This window comes from Cibotium barometz, chromosome 30 (genome assembly GCF_041138505.1).
Source record: "Cibotium barometz isolate CiBa-2024 chromosome 30, ASM4113850v1, whole genome shotgun sequence".
In the NCBI taxonomy this organism is placed as follows: domain Eukaryota; kingdom Viridiplantae; phylum Streptophyta; class Polypodiopsida; order Cyatheales; family Cibotiaceae; genus Cibotium; species Cibotium barometz.
In genome coordinates this window covers 52,999,865-53,014,156 of record NC_141075.1, presented here as the reverse complement: position 1 = coordinate 53,014,156, position 14,292 = coordinate 52,999,865, and the positions used below count along the sequence as shown (strand labels likewise).

At 47.2% G+C, this 14,292-nt stretch overlaps 1 protein-coding gene and 1 pseudogene across 1 annotated transcript in view; both read left to right on the top strand.

The window, feature by feature from the left end:
* Positions 1 to 14,292, top strand: part of LOC147621656 (uncharacterized) — a 161,368-nt gene that overhangs the window by 137,391 nt on the left and 9,685 nt on the right. The gene's annotated exons all lie outside the window — the stretch shown is intronic.
* On the top strand, positions 12,462 to 14,250 carry LOC147621659 (18S ribosomal RNA; annotated as a pseudogene).

Sequence of the window (14,292 nt, the reverse complement as noted above, 5' to 3'; positions counted from 1 at the left end):
GGGTTCTTCGAAGAGAATCCAAGACTGTTCTAACTTCTAGAGTAGAGAGTAAGGACTGCATTTCAGCAATCTGCCTCTTAAGAGTGTTGAGCTCTTGTTCTTGAGTTGTCTCTTCTTGCACCATGATTCTCTATCTGATTATCTACCAAGAACCGTCCTTCTTTTAAGAAAAAGAAAGGAGTCCTTGCTCTGATACCACTGTCTCACACAGGTAGGAAGCGCACTTTTCACTTTAATATACTTTAATATTTCAATAATCAATTTAAAAGAGAACAACTTAACAAACAGATTGGGGACCAGAAGATGGGCTGGTCCCCCCTCATAAAGATCTTCTTTATTACTATGGGGAAAGAGAGTCTATACAAGCACACAAACGGGGAGATGAAACTCCCATCCTCTTCTTTTTATCTAAGGCCAAGATCCCAAGATCTTCTTATGCCTATCTAATGCTACAATCCAAAGGATTTCTATGTAGCATGCGTCATAAACTATTCCTCGCACTCTTAGAGAGAAAAATACTGAGCCAAGAGTTTATCAAACTCTTTCTATGGCTACACTGCTCTCAAAGAGAGGGAGAATCTTTCTTCTGAGCCAAGAGTTTATCAAACTCTTTCTATGCTACTACTCTCAAAGAGAGAGAACGGAAACTTATCACCTGTCAGTCTGAGGTGAAAGGGCTGCCTTTTGAACTTCAATGAACAGCTTCTTTTTGTTCTTGAGGGTTGAATTTTTGTTTCGGTAGTAGAGCTTCTGCAACTTAGCTCTGGTAGAATTTCCTTTTCATGGTACTTGATTTGTGAGTCTGTACTCTCTGTGTCCAGATGGGTGTGCCAAGTCTCTTTAAATAGGTGAAAAACTGGCAATGGGTTGGGAGTTTTGATGTAAGTGCCTTCTTCCAAGTGTCCCTTGCCTTTTTCATTTTGAGTATGCCATGTGGCCACCTCAAATAGTTATCACCTTTCCACCACACAACTTTCTATTTTTCTTAATGATTTTTTGCTGACTGCGGATTGTGGTGTTACGGTTTTGGGGCGACTGCGTACAGTGCAGTTCCGATGTGGCTGCTAGGTACCGTACAGTGTGGCTGCTAGGTACGGTTCTGGGGCGACTGCGTACAGTGCAGTTCCGATGTGGCTGCTAGGTACCGTACAGTGCAGCCCGCGGGGCTACAGAGTAGCGTACAGTCCGGTTTTGGTTTCGACGTGGAGTACGGTACAGTTCGACGACTGCGGGGGGGTTACCGTACAGTTTGGTTCCAGGTTCAACTGCGGAGTACCGTACAGTCCGGTTCTGGGTTCGACGATGGAGTCCGGTTCTACTGCGGGGTACTGTACAGTCTGGTTCTGCTGCGGGGTACCGTACAATTTGGTTTCGAGTTCAGCTGCGGAGTACCATACAGTTTGGATCCGGGTTCGCGACTACAAAATACTGTATAGTGCTGTTTCGGATTCGGCTGCAGAATACCGTACAGTGCTATGCCCACTGCGGAATACCATACAGTTTGATCGGCTACGGAATACCGTATAGTGCTGTTTCGGATTCGGTTGCGGAATACTGTACGGTGCTGTTCCGGGTCCGCCGACTGCGGAATGTTGAGATATCGAGCTCGTCTAGTGAGGCGGTGGACACTGAGCCTGGGGGATAGGCCCCACACTTACACCACTGGCATGGTTGGTGAGATCATGGGATATATGCGGCCAGTGGGATGACAGGCTATGTGACAGCCATTCTAGAGACTGGCATAGTTATAGCGCCAGCTCATTTAGTTGGGTTCACACTATAGAGAACCCGTGTATGTATTGGTTGAGTACCTTTTCATATTATGTGTACTCTTATCTTGTATATGGTGTGTTGAGTGTTGAGTGAAGAAGAAGAAGATTTCAGCCTCTCACCTTGTGTGTTCTCTATTAGGTTTTTGTGAGTGTGTGTGTGCTTGCAAGAGCTCAAGCTCTCTCCCCCCCTACAACTTTTCATGGTATCAAAGCCTGGTTTGTGCTAAGGGGGGCTGAGCTGCAAGCAAGAGAACCACAAGAAGCGGTACGAGGGTAAGAGCTGCAACTACTCTTCCCTATTTGTGTTGGTGACTACACCCTTGTCGGGAGCTCTACGGGAGGCACCGGCAACGATCTCTGATTGAGGAGCTTTCTTCGCGAGAGTAAAGCTATAGGGCAACTATACTGTCCGAGTTGGACGGTGTTTTCTGGGCCGAAAACGCGTTTCGGGCGCGTCTGGACCTCCGTTTTTCAGAAAGCAGGCGATTTCGAGTACTGCGGGTAAGTCATTGATTCTCTGCAGAACTCTGTTTTAAGAACTGCATGAAGACAGATTGACTGTGCAGACACTGTGGGTGCTGCAAAGAGGTCTACAGTTGCCATTGGGTGTATGTATGCACATTGAGGTCACTGGTTATGACATTTGAGAGTACTACAGTACCATTGCAGGAAATACAGCAGTTTGTGCAGGATAAACCAGAGTGCTATTTCTGGTAAAATTGTGTGTTTGGCAAGATGTCAAATGATGGGATTACCCAGATTGTGGCTGAGAAGTTAGATAAGAATAACTTCCATGCTTGGAGGTTCAGGTTGACGAATTTCCTGATGGGAAAAGGCTATTGGGACTACATAGAAGGTGAGCATGAAGAGGCACCGGAGATACGACTGCTGCAGATGTAAAAGAGTTTAAAGACTGGAACCAAGGAGCCCTGTTGAAACTTAATAGTATTTTTGCACTGTTTACCCTGCCTCTCCCAAGTGCCAAAAACAATGAATTTTACTCATAATTCATTAGTTTTTGACCTTTTCTCTTCCAAAAGATTGGTGGCCACTCTTGTTTCCAAACAAGAGTAGAACCCTCAAACCATCAAGCCAAAGGAAAGCTCTCAAATTATCAATGTAAGTTGGAGATTCTTCTCTTTTCTATTCTTTTATGGTTTTTATGGTTTTTTATGATTTTTGTCTTCTCTATATTAAGAATGATGTTATGCCTCATTGCAAAAAGGCATTTCCCTCTCTTCTCTAGTAAATCCAACCATTCTTTATCCTAGATGAATGATTAATGAATAAAATCAAGTTTTTTAAAATATTTCTCTTAAATAAGTAGAAAAATGTTTACTTTAGAATGATTTAAATACTCTTGGTGCACTTCTAATTAATTTTAGAGACTTACAAATTTAAAAATGGTCAGCCATACAAAGGAGGTTATGGCAAAATTTTTTAAAAAATTGTGAAATAAATTTCATCTTTTATTAATCAAAAAGACTAATCCCCATCGTTAGAGTATTCTAAAAGTGTCATTTTCATTCATGCATAAAAAGATGCATATTGATTAATTTTTATAAAAGAATGATTTTTAATAGAATTAAATTCTATGAAAGATACTTATTGATAATTTTTTTATTATGAAAGTGTTACTTTCTTCATTATGGATTTTTATGCTTAAAATAATGTATAAAAGTATTTTTTTTAATTACAAAAGAGTTACTTTCATCATATTGATTTTTATGCATAAAAGAATATTTTTTTAATTATAAAAGTGTTACTTTTATCATTATTGATTTCTATGCATAAAAGTATGCATAAAAGAATACTTTTTTATTATTATAAAAGTGTCACTTTTATCATAAATGATTTGTATGCATAAACATATGCATAAAAGATATATTTTTTATATAAAAAGTGTGATTTTCATCATAAATGATTTGTATGCATAAACACATGCATAAAAGATATATTTTTTTATATAAAAAGTGTGATTTTCATTATAAATGATTTGTATACATAAACATATGCATAAAAGATATATATATTTTTATTAAAAGTGTGATTTTTATCATAAATGGATTTTATGCATAAATTAGATGCATAAGAGAAATTCTCTTATTCTAGAAGTGTACTTCCTACTAAATTGCATTTATGCATGGAAAGATGCATAAAGAATTTATTTTAATCCAAAAGTGTTATTTTCATCAATTTTGATTTTATGCATAGAAAGATGCATAAAGAATTTTATTTTTAATTCAAAAGAGTTATTTTCATCAATTTTGATTTTTGCATAGAAAGATGCATAAAGAATTTTATTTTTAATTCAAAAGAGTTATTTTTATCAATTTTGATTTCATGCATAGAAAGATGCATAAAGAATTTTATTTTAAATTCAAAAGAGTTATTTTCATCAATTTTGATTTTTGCATAGAAAGATGCATAAAGAATTTTATTTTTAATTCAAAAGAGTTATTTTCATCAATTTTGATTTTTGCATAGAAAGATGCATAAAGAATTTTATTTTTAATTCAAAAGAGTTATTTTCATCAATTTTGATTTTATGCATAGAAAGATGCATAAAGAATTTAATTTTTAATTCAAAAGAGTTATTTTCATCAATTTTGATTTTATGCATAGAAAGATGCATAAAGAATTTAATTTTTAATTCAAAAGAGTTATTTTCATCAATTTTGATTTTTGCATAGAAAGATGCATAAAGAATTTTATTTTTAATTCAAAAGAGTTATTTTCATCAATTTTGATTTTATGCATAGAAAGATGCATAAATAATTTTATTTTTAATTCAAAAGAGTTATTTTCATCAATTTTGATTTTTGCATAGAAAGATGCATAAAGAATTTTATTTTTAATTCAAAAGAGTTATTTTCATGAATTTTGATTTTATGCATAGAAAGATGCATAAAGAATTTATTTTTAATTCAAAAGAGTTATTCTTATCAATATTGATTTTATGCATAGAAAGATGCATAAAAGATTTATTTTTATTTCAAAAGTATTATTTTCATTGAAATTAAATTTATGCATAGTTAGATGCATAAAAGATTTATTTTTATTTTAAAAGTGTTATTCTAATTAAAATGGAATTTATGCATAATAAAATGCATAAAAGGTTTATTTTTAATTCGAAAGTGTTATTTTCCTTAAAATTGAACTTATGCCTAAATAGATGTATAAAAGGATTTTTATAAAAGTGTTATTCCTACTAAAGTTGTCTTTATGCCTAATTAGATGGGTAAAGAATCTTATGTATGTATGTATGTATGTTTGCATGCATGCATGTATGTATGTATGTATGCTTGCATATACATATGTATGTATGCTTGCATGCATGCATATGTATGTATGTATGTATGCTTGCATGCATGCATATATATGTATGTATGTATGCTTGCATGCATGCATGTATGTATGTATGTATATATGTATGAATGCATGCATGCATGCATGTATGTATGTATACATATTTGAATTTCATGCATAGAAGTATGCATAAAAGATTATTTTTTTAATTATAAAAGTGTTACTTTTATCATAATTGATTTTCATGCATAGAAGAATGCATAAAAGATTATTATTTTTATTATAAAAGTGTGATTTTTATCATAAATGGTTTTATGCATAAATGGGTGCATAAAAGATATTTTTATATTAAAAGTGTGATTTTCATCATAAATGGTTTTTATACATAAATGGGTGCATAAAAGATATTTTTTTATTAAAAGAGTAATTTTCATCATAAATGATTTTTTATGATGATAAAAGTGTGACTTTCATCAGAATCGGATTTTATGCATAATTAGAGAGATAATGTATGGTATGTGGATTCAGGCGCTTCGAACCACATGACAAGTCATGGGGAGTGGTGAAAGGAGATGAAAAACCCGGAAAGACCAGGTTTTGTGGAAACAGGGGATGACACGACTCATCCAATTGCCCACGTTGGAGATGTGCCATTGTCTATGCAGGATGGCAAAGTGAAGTACCTTGCAGATGTACTTCATGTACCGAACATAACAAAGAATCTGGTTTCAGTTGGCCAGATGATTGAGCAGGGTTTGCAGGTTCGGTTTAACCCTGATGGGTGTTATGTTGAAGATTTCAAAGACAAGTGCAGGTTGGTTGCAAAAGGCAACAGAGTGGGCAGAATGTTTACATTGAATGTAGACATGCCTGAAATGAGTGCTGCGATGTTTGCAAATGGTTCAAGAGTTCTTGCAGACACAGACATATGGCATAAAAGAATAGGACATGTAAATGTGCAGAGACTGAAGTCTATGCAAACAAAAGGAATTGTGACAGGGCTGCCAAAATTTAAAGTGGAAGGTATGCAGAAAATATGTGAAGCATGCCAATTTGGGAAGCAAACAAAGCATGTGTTTCCACGTAACAGATATGTGAGCAAAAATGCATTGGATGTTGTGCATTCAGATGATGTATGGGGTCCTACGAAGACCATATCTATGGGAGGCTGCAGGTATTATGTGACTTTCATTGATGACCACACAAGGAAAGTGTGGGTATATTTCATGAAAGAGAAGAGTGAGGTGTTCACTCACTTTCAGAATTTCAAAGTTTCGTTGAAAAGCAAACAGGGAAATATGTAAAGTGCCTAAGGTCAGATGGAGGGGGAGAATACTTCTCCAATGAGTTCTCTGAATTTTTGAAGAAGAATGGTATTCGGAGACAGTTTACATGCAGATACACTCCGCAGCAAAATGGAGTTGCTGAGCGGAAAAACAGGCACATTGCAGAGATTGCGCGAGCATTGATGGAAGAGAAGAATATGCCGCATTGCTATTGGGCTGAGGCTGTTTCTACAGCAGTATACATCATGAACAGGACTCCAACTGCAGCCATACATGATGTAACTCCAGAGGAGAGGTTTACTGGCAGAAAACCAGATTTGTCTCATCTGAAAGTCTTTGGATGCATTGCATATGTGCATGTGCCAGATGAGCTAAGAACTAAGCTAGATCCAAAAGTTGAAAAATATGTGTTTATTGGATATTCCCTTGAGCAAAAGGGATACAGGTGTTATAACCCTGCTACACGTGAGTTGAGGGTAAGCAGGGATGTTGTCTTTGATGAGATGAGCAGCTGGTATGCTGCTGAAAAAGAAGCTGTTGGGGCTGATGTGAGTGGAAGTGTGGTTGCACAGAATGCAGGTCAGCAATCATAGTCTTTGAGTGGACCAGGAGAGTCCTCATCTAGTGGGTCTGTTGATAGACCATGGAGTGGCAGGCTGCGTCATAATACCAGTCCTGCAAATGTGATTACTACATCACGTAAAGGAAAAGAGAAAGTGGTTGAGCCCCTTGGTATGCCTGACATTTCTGCAGGGCATTCTCATGTTGATGGAGAGTCTAGTGGCTCAGATATGAGCCTTGATGAGGAGCTTGGGATCCCAGCTATGAGAACACCTGGTGTAAAGAAGGCTATGGAAGCCATGAATGAAAAGCTGCGAAGATCAGGGAGAGTGAAGAACCCTGTGCAAAGATTTACCTATGATGGTTATGTGGCACATCACTATGCATATATGGCAAAGGTTGTGCAGGTTGTTGAGCCCACATGCATTGATGAGGCTGTTGGAAATGTGTGTTGGGAGAAAGCTATGGATGAGGAGATGGATGCACTATATGGAAATGAAACTTGGGATTTAGTGCAATTGCCAGAAGGCAAGAAAGCCATTGGATGCAAGTGGGTGTACAAAGTTAAACATAACAGTGATGGAAGCATAAACAGGTACAAGGCTAGATTGGTAGCCAAAGGATATGCGCAGACATATGGGATTGATTATGAGGAAACTTTCAGCCCAGTTGCCAAGATGGCAACGGTGAGAGTTGTGATAGCAGTGGCTGCGTCAAAGCAATGGTCTTTACATCAAATGGATGTAAAGAATGCATTCTTGCATGGGGATTTACAAGAAGAGGTGTATATGTTACAGCCACCTGGATATGAGGATGTGGGTCACCCCGAGCATGTTTGCAGGTTGAAGAAAGCCTTGTATGGCTTAAAGCAAGCACCAAGAGCATGGTCTGACAAGATTTCTGAATATCTTGTCACTATTGGCTTTCATGTAGCCAATGCAGATTTCTCGCTGTATGTGAGACATGGTGATAGAGAAGTTGTGCTTGTTGTCATATCTATGTAGATGACTTGATCATTACGGGGGACCATGATGCAGAGATCTTTGATGTAAAGATCTTGCTAAGACAGAAGTTTGAGATGAAGGATCTGGGGGAGCTCAGATATTTCTTGGGCATTGAGGTGATTAGGTCACCACATGGTATTGGATTACTGCAGAGACAGTATGGCTTGGACATGTTGTCCAAGTATGGTATGACAGGCTGTAAGCCTATTTCTGTGCCATTGGATCAGAATGGCAAGTTGAGTGCAGATTCAGGAGAGATCTTGGAAGATCCTACTATGTACAGGCGCATAGTAGGAAGTTTGATCTACATGACGATCACCAGACCCAGATTTGAGCTATGCTGTTGGGTTGGTGAGTTAGTTTATGCAGGTTCCACGGAAACCGCATTTGGATGCAGTGAGACGCATACTGAGGTATGTGAAGTCTACTTTGCATTGTGGACTATTCTATGAGACTGGGACAGAGATATGTGTACATGGGTACACAGATGCTGATTGGGCTGGTAGTATCTCAGACAGAAGATCTACCAGTGGATTCATGTTTTCTTTGGGGAGTGCTGCTGTGACTTGGAGCAGCAAGAAGCAACCTACGGTTGCTCTATCCAGTACAGAGGCCGAGTACAGAGGAGCTGCTATGGCAGCATGTGAGGTAGCTTGGTTGAGAAGCTACTTGCAGATTTGGGTCTCTCAGTGGATAGACAAGTTGTCATTTTCTGTGACAACATTAGCAGTTTACAGTTGGCCACGAACCCAGTCTTTCATGCTCGTACGAAGCACATAGAGGTCCACTACCACTTCGTCAGAGAGAAGGTCTTGGAAGGAGACCTTGACCTTGTTTATGTCAGCACAGAGGATCAGGTAGCTGACATCTTCACCAAAGCATTGGGTACAGAGAAGCTCCGCAGATTCAGGGCTTCACTTGGTGTACATGAGATGGAGTTGAGCTCGAGGGGGGGAGTGTTGAGATATCGAGCTCGTCTAGTGAGGCGGTGGCTGGGGGATAGGCCCCACACTTACACCACTGGCATGGTTGGTGAGATCTTGGGTGATATGCGGCCAGTGGGATGACAGGCTGTGTGACAGCCATTCTAGAGACTGGCATAGTTATAGCGCCAGCTCATTTAGTCGGGTTCACACTATAGAGAACCCGTGTATGTATTTGGTTGAGTACCTTTCATATTATGAGTACTCTTATTCTTGTATATGGTGTGTTGAGTGTTGAGTAGAGAAGAAGAAGATTTTCAGCCTCTCACCTTGTGTGTTCTCTATTAGGGTTTTGTGAGTGTGTGTGTGTGTGCTTGCAAGAGCTCAAGCTCTCTGCCCCGCGGTGCCGTCCCCCCGGCCCCCGACCGCCCCCACACCCCCGGCCCCCCCATCACAACCCCCGCCCTGCCCCCTGGAGCCGTGCCCTCATGCGGAGCCGTGCCTGACCCCCCCGCGAGCCGTGTCCTCATCCCCCCTGGCCCCCACCGACGAGCCGTGCCCTCACACCCCGGCCCCCGTGTTGCCGTGCCCCAACACCCCCTGGCCCTGGCGGTGCCGTGCCCGAACACCTCAATGTCACGCCACCCGCACACCCCGGCCCCCGTGCTGCCGCGTCGCCCTCACACCCCCCGGCCCCCGTGGTGTTGTGCCCTCGCACCCCGGTGTCGTGCTCGAACACCTCGGTGCCGCGCCCCCAGCCCCCATGGTGCCGTGTCCGAACACCCCCCGGTGCCGTGCGCAAACACCCCCGGAGCCGCGCCCCCCGGCCCCCCGCGGAGCCGTGCCCGAACACCCCCCGTCCCGCCCCCTAGAGCGGTGCCCTCACACCCCCTGGCCCCCGCGGTGCTGTGCCCTCGCACCCCGGTGTCGTGCTCGAACACCTCGGTGCCGCGCCCCCAGCCCCCGTGGTGCCGTGTCCGAACACCCCCCGACCGACCCCCCGGTGCCGTGCGCGAACACCCCCGGAGCCGCGCCCCTCGGCCCCCCGCGGAGCCGTGCCCGAACACCCCCCGTCCCGCCCCCTAGAGTGGTGCCCTCACACCCCCCCGGCCCCCGCGGTGGCGTGCCCGTGCTTGAACACCCCGTTGTCGTGCCCACACACGCCCCTCGGTCGGCCCCCGCACAACCGTGCCCGAACACCCCCCGGCCCCCCTGGAGCTGTGCCCTCACGCGCCCCGACCCCCGCAGTGCCGTGCCCGAACACCCCCCGGCCCCCGCAGAGCCGTGCCTGAACACCCCGGTGCCATGCCCTCACGCCCCCGACTGGCCCCCGCGCAGCCGTGCCGGAACACCCCAGTGCCGTGCCCTCACGCCCGCACGGCCCTCACAAAGCCGTGCTTGAACACCCCGGTGCCATGCCCCCCTGGCCCCCGCGGAGCCGTGGCCTCACAACCCGGTGCCGTGCCCTCACGCCCGCACGACCTCCACGGAGCCATGCCCGAACACCCCGGTGCCGTGTCCCCCCGGCCCCCGTCGTGGAGCCGTATCCTCACACCGCGGTGGCGTGCCCCCCTTGGCCCCCCCATGGAGCCGTGCCCACACCGGCCCCCGCGAAGCCGTGGCCTCACACCCTAGCCGTGCCCCCCGCCCCTCGCGGTGCTGTGCCCCCCGTAACCCGCCCCCCCGACAAGCCGTGTCCTCATGCCCCCCGGCCCCCGTCGAGCCGTGCCCTCACACCCCGGCCCCCGTGCTGCCGGGCCCCCGAACACCCCCAGGCCCGCCCCCCCGCGGTGCCATGCCCTCACACCCCGGTGCCGTGTGAACACCCTCCCCGGCCCCCACGGAGCCGTGCTCGAATACCCTGGTGCCGTGCCCCCCGGCTCCTAGCCCCCCGCGTGCCCCCCTAGTGCCGTGTCATGACGCCCCGTTGCCCCCCCGGCGCGGTGTCGTGATGCCCCTCAGCCCCCCCGGGTGCGGTGCCATCGCGCCCTATAGCCCCCCCCCCCCCCCCCCGTACAGTGCCGTCACGTCCCCGCAGCCCCCCTAGGGTGTCGTGCCGTGATACCCTGCAGCCCCCCCACCGTGCTGTGATGCCCCGCAGTCCCCCCAGGGCTGTGCTGTCACGCCCCCGCAGCCCCCCCTCGTGCTGTGCGGTGCCATCATGCCCCGCACCCCCCCGTGGTGCAGTGCGGTGCGGTACCGTCACGTCCCGCAGCCCCCCCCGGTGCGGTGCCATCACGCCCCCCTCCCCCCCCCGGTGCCGTGGTGTCACGCTCTCGCAGCCCCCCCTCCGGGATTGTGCCGTCACGCCTCCGCAGCCCCCCTGCGATGCCGTGCCGTGCCGTGACGCCCCGCAGCCCCCCGGTGCGGTGCCGTCACACGCCCCCCACACCCCCCCGCACGGTGCCGTCACGCCCTATAGCCCCCCCCGGGGCTGTGCCGTCACGCCCCGTGGCTCCCCCCCCCGCACAGTGCCGTTCACGGCCTGCAGCCCCCCCTTGGGATTTCTATTCGGAGGGGTGTGGTGCTCTTGAGGTGTGCCAGTTCGCGAACGAAAAGTTTGCCTCTATATGGGTGGTGGTGCTCGCTTGAGACGGGAACGGGGCGGACCGCGGAGCAAGGGAAGGGTGAGGTGAGGCGTTTGGTCCCTACAGCCCCCTCGAAGACGCGGGACGTTTCTCCCCCCTTCGGCGAGTGTCTACCCACCACCCTCCGTCGAACGGCTTGGCTTGCCTTCGGCCGTATGGGTGTCACGGGACTCGGCTTGGCTTGCCTTAGGCCGCGCATGGGTCTCACGGGACTCGGCGTGCCGGGGTGGCCGTCGGTGCCTAGTACACGATGAGAGGTGGAGAGTCATGTCTCGAGCCGGTGCCCCGTTTTACCAGTGAGTTCCCGTTCGAAACGCGATACGATCAAGGTATGATGGCATCGCCCGTCGTGCGTAAGTGTGCGGATTGTACCAATACAGAAGGTCATGAACTCGGTGTGCCAAAACGAGAAACAGGCGATGGCTGACTCGACGGGATGATCTCCCGGCAGGGCGGCTCGTCGCCCTCCACACGGGGCCGTGCTCGGGGTGAGACATTCGGCCATTGCCTCTGCCCCCTTACCTCGGCTCGGTCTCGGAATGTTCCATGCAAGACGACGTGGATGGCGTTGGAAGCATCGTGACCCCCGGGCTCGTCGGGCCGGTGGTGTCACGCTCGCGGGAAGAAGGCGCCGCTCCCCATGCCCCGACCCACCTCTCTCCCCCCGTTCGTTTTTACATCGACGAAGGGGGCCGCGTCAACGTCGTGCTTTTGTGTGGCGTCTCACTTTGTGCCATTCTGTCGAGCGTTGGTGGCCTGGGTGCCTCCGTGCGGCGTCGCACGCCTCTACACGAGCCATTGCGTCTCACACGCCCCCCTCACGTTGGCCGCAACCGACGGTGCTCGACCATCTTGCACGTGCGCGAAGTCGTGCCGTTGCCCGTAATCCGTGCACCCCTCCTCCCCGGTCCCTTTTCGTTCGACTGCCTAAGAAGGAGGGCTCTGCCCCGTGGCCATGCGCCGACTGTGCGGAGTCGGAGCACACGGCCTTCGTGCCGCTTGTGTTACCAAGGATAGCTACCTGGTTGATCCTGCCAGTAGTCATATGCTTGTCTCAAAGATTAAGCCATTCGTGTGTAAGTATAAACTCTCTTGTACTGTGAAACTCTGACTGGCTCATTAAATCAGTTATAGTTTCTTTGATGGTACCTTGCTACTCGGATAACCGTAGAAATTCTAGAGCTAATACGTGCACCAACTCCCGACTTCAGGAAGGGACGCATTTATTAGATAAAAGGCCGGCTTGCCCGGTAATGCGGTGAATCATGATAACTTTCCGAATCGCACGGCCTCGGCGCCGGCAATGCTTCATTCAAATTTCTGCCCTATCAACTTTCGATGGTAGGATAGAGGCGTACCATGGTGTGGTGAGACGGGTGACGGAGAATTAGGGTTCGATTCTGGAGAGGGAGCCTGAGAAACGGCTACCACATCCAAGGAAGGCAGCAGGTGCGCAAATTACCCAATCCCGACACGGGGAGGTAGTGACAATAATAACAATACTTGAGGATCCATTGGAGGGCAAGTCTGGTGCCAGCAGCCACCCACGGTAATTCCAGCTCCAATAGCGTATATTTAAGTTGTTACAATTAAAAAGCTCGTAGTTGGATCTCGGGGCGGGGCGAGCGGTCCGCCCCTTCGGGTGTGTGCACTGGTCGCTCCGCCCTTTCTGTTGGGGACGCGCTCCTGGCCTTGCTGGCTGGGACGCGGATTCGGCGATGTTACTTTGAAAAAATTAGCATGCTCAAAACAAGCCTATGCTTTGAATACATTAGCATGGAATAACGTGATAGGACTCTGGTCCTTTTGTGTTGGTCTTCGGGCCCGGAGTAATGATTAATAAGGACAGTTGGGGGCATTCATATTTCATTGTCAGAGGTGAAATTCTTGGATTTATGAAAGACGAACTACTGCGAAAGCATTTGCCAAGGATGTTTTCATTTATCAAGAACGAAAGTTGGGGGCTCGAAGACGATCAGATACCGTCCTAGTCTCAACCATAAACGATGCCGACTAGGGATTGGCGGATGTTACTTCAATGACTCTGCCCCACACCTTATGAGAAATCAAAGTTTTTGGGTTCCGGGGGGAGTATGGTAGCAAGGCTGAAACTTAAAGGAATTGATGGAAGGGCACCACCAGGAGTGGAGCCTGCGGCTTAATTTGACTCAACACGGGGAAACCTACTAGGTCTAGACATATTAAGGATTGACAGATTGAGAGCTCTTTCTTGATTCTATGGGTGGTGGTGCATGGCCGTTCTTAGTTGGTGGAGTGATTTGTCTGGTTAATTCCGTTAACGAACGAGACCTCAGCCTGCTAACTAGTTACACGAAGGATCCTCTTCGTGGCCAACTTCTTAGAGGGACTATGGCCGTCTAGACCAACATCTTAGAGGGACTATGGCTGTCTAGGCCATGGAAGTTTGAGGCAATAATAGGTCTATGATGCCCTTAGATGTTCTGGGCTGCACGCGCGCTACACTGATGAATTCAACGAGTTTACCACCTGGGCCGATAGGCCCGGGTAATCTTTCGTGATGGGGATAGGTCATTGCAATTATTGATCTTCAATGAGGAATTCCTAGTAGTAAGCCGAGCCATCAGCTCGCGTTGACTACATCCCTGCCCTTTGTACACACCGCCCGTCGCTCCTACCGATTGAATGGTCCGGTGAAGTTTTCGAATCGCGGCGACGCTGGCGGTTTGCCATCGGCGACGTTCTGAGAAGTTCTTTAAGCCTTATCATTTAGAGGAAGGAGAAGTCGTAACAAGGTTTTCGTAGATGAACCTGCGGAAGGATCATTGACTCAAATCCGAGAGAACACTGTGAACCGTGGATGTACCGTC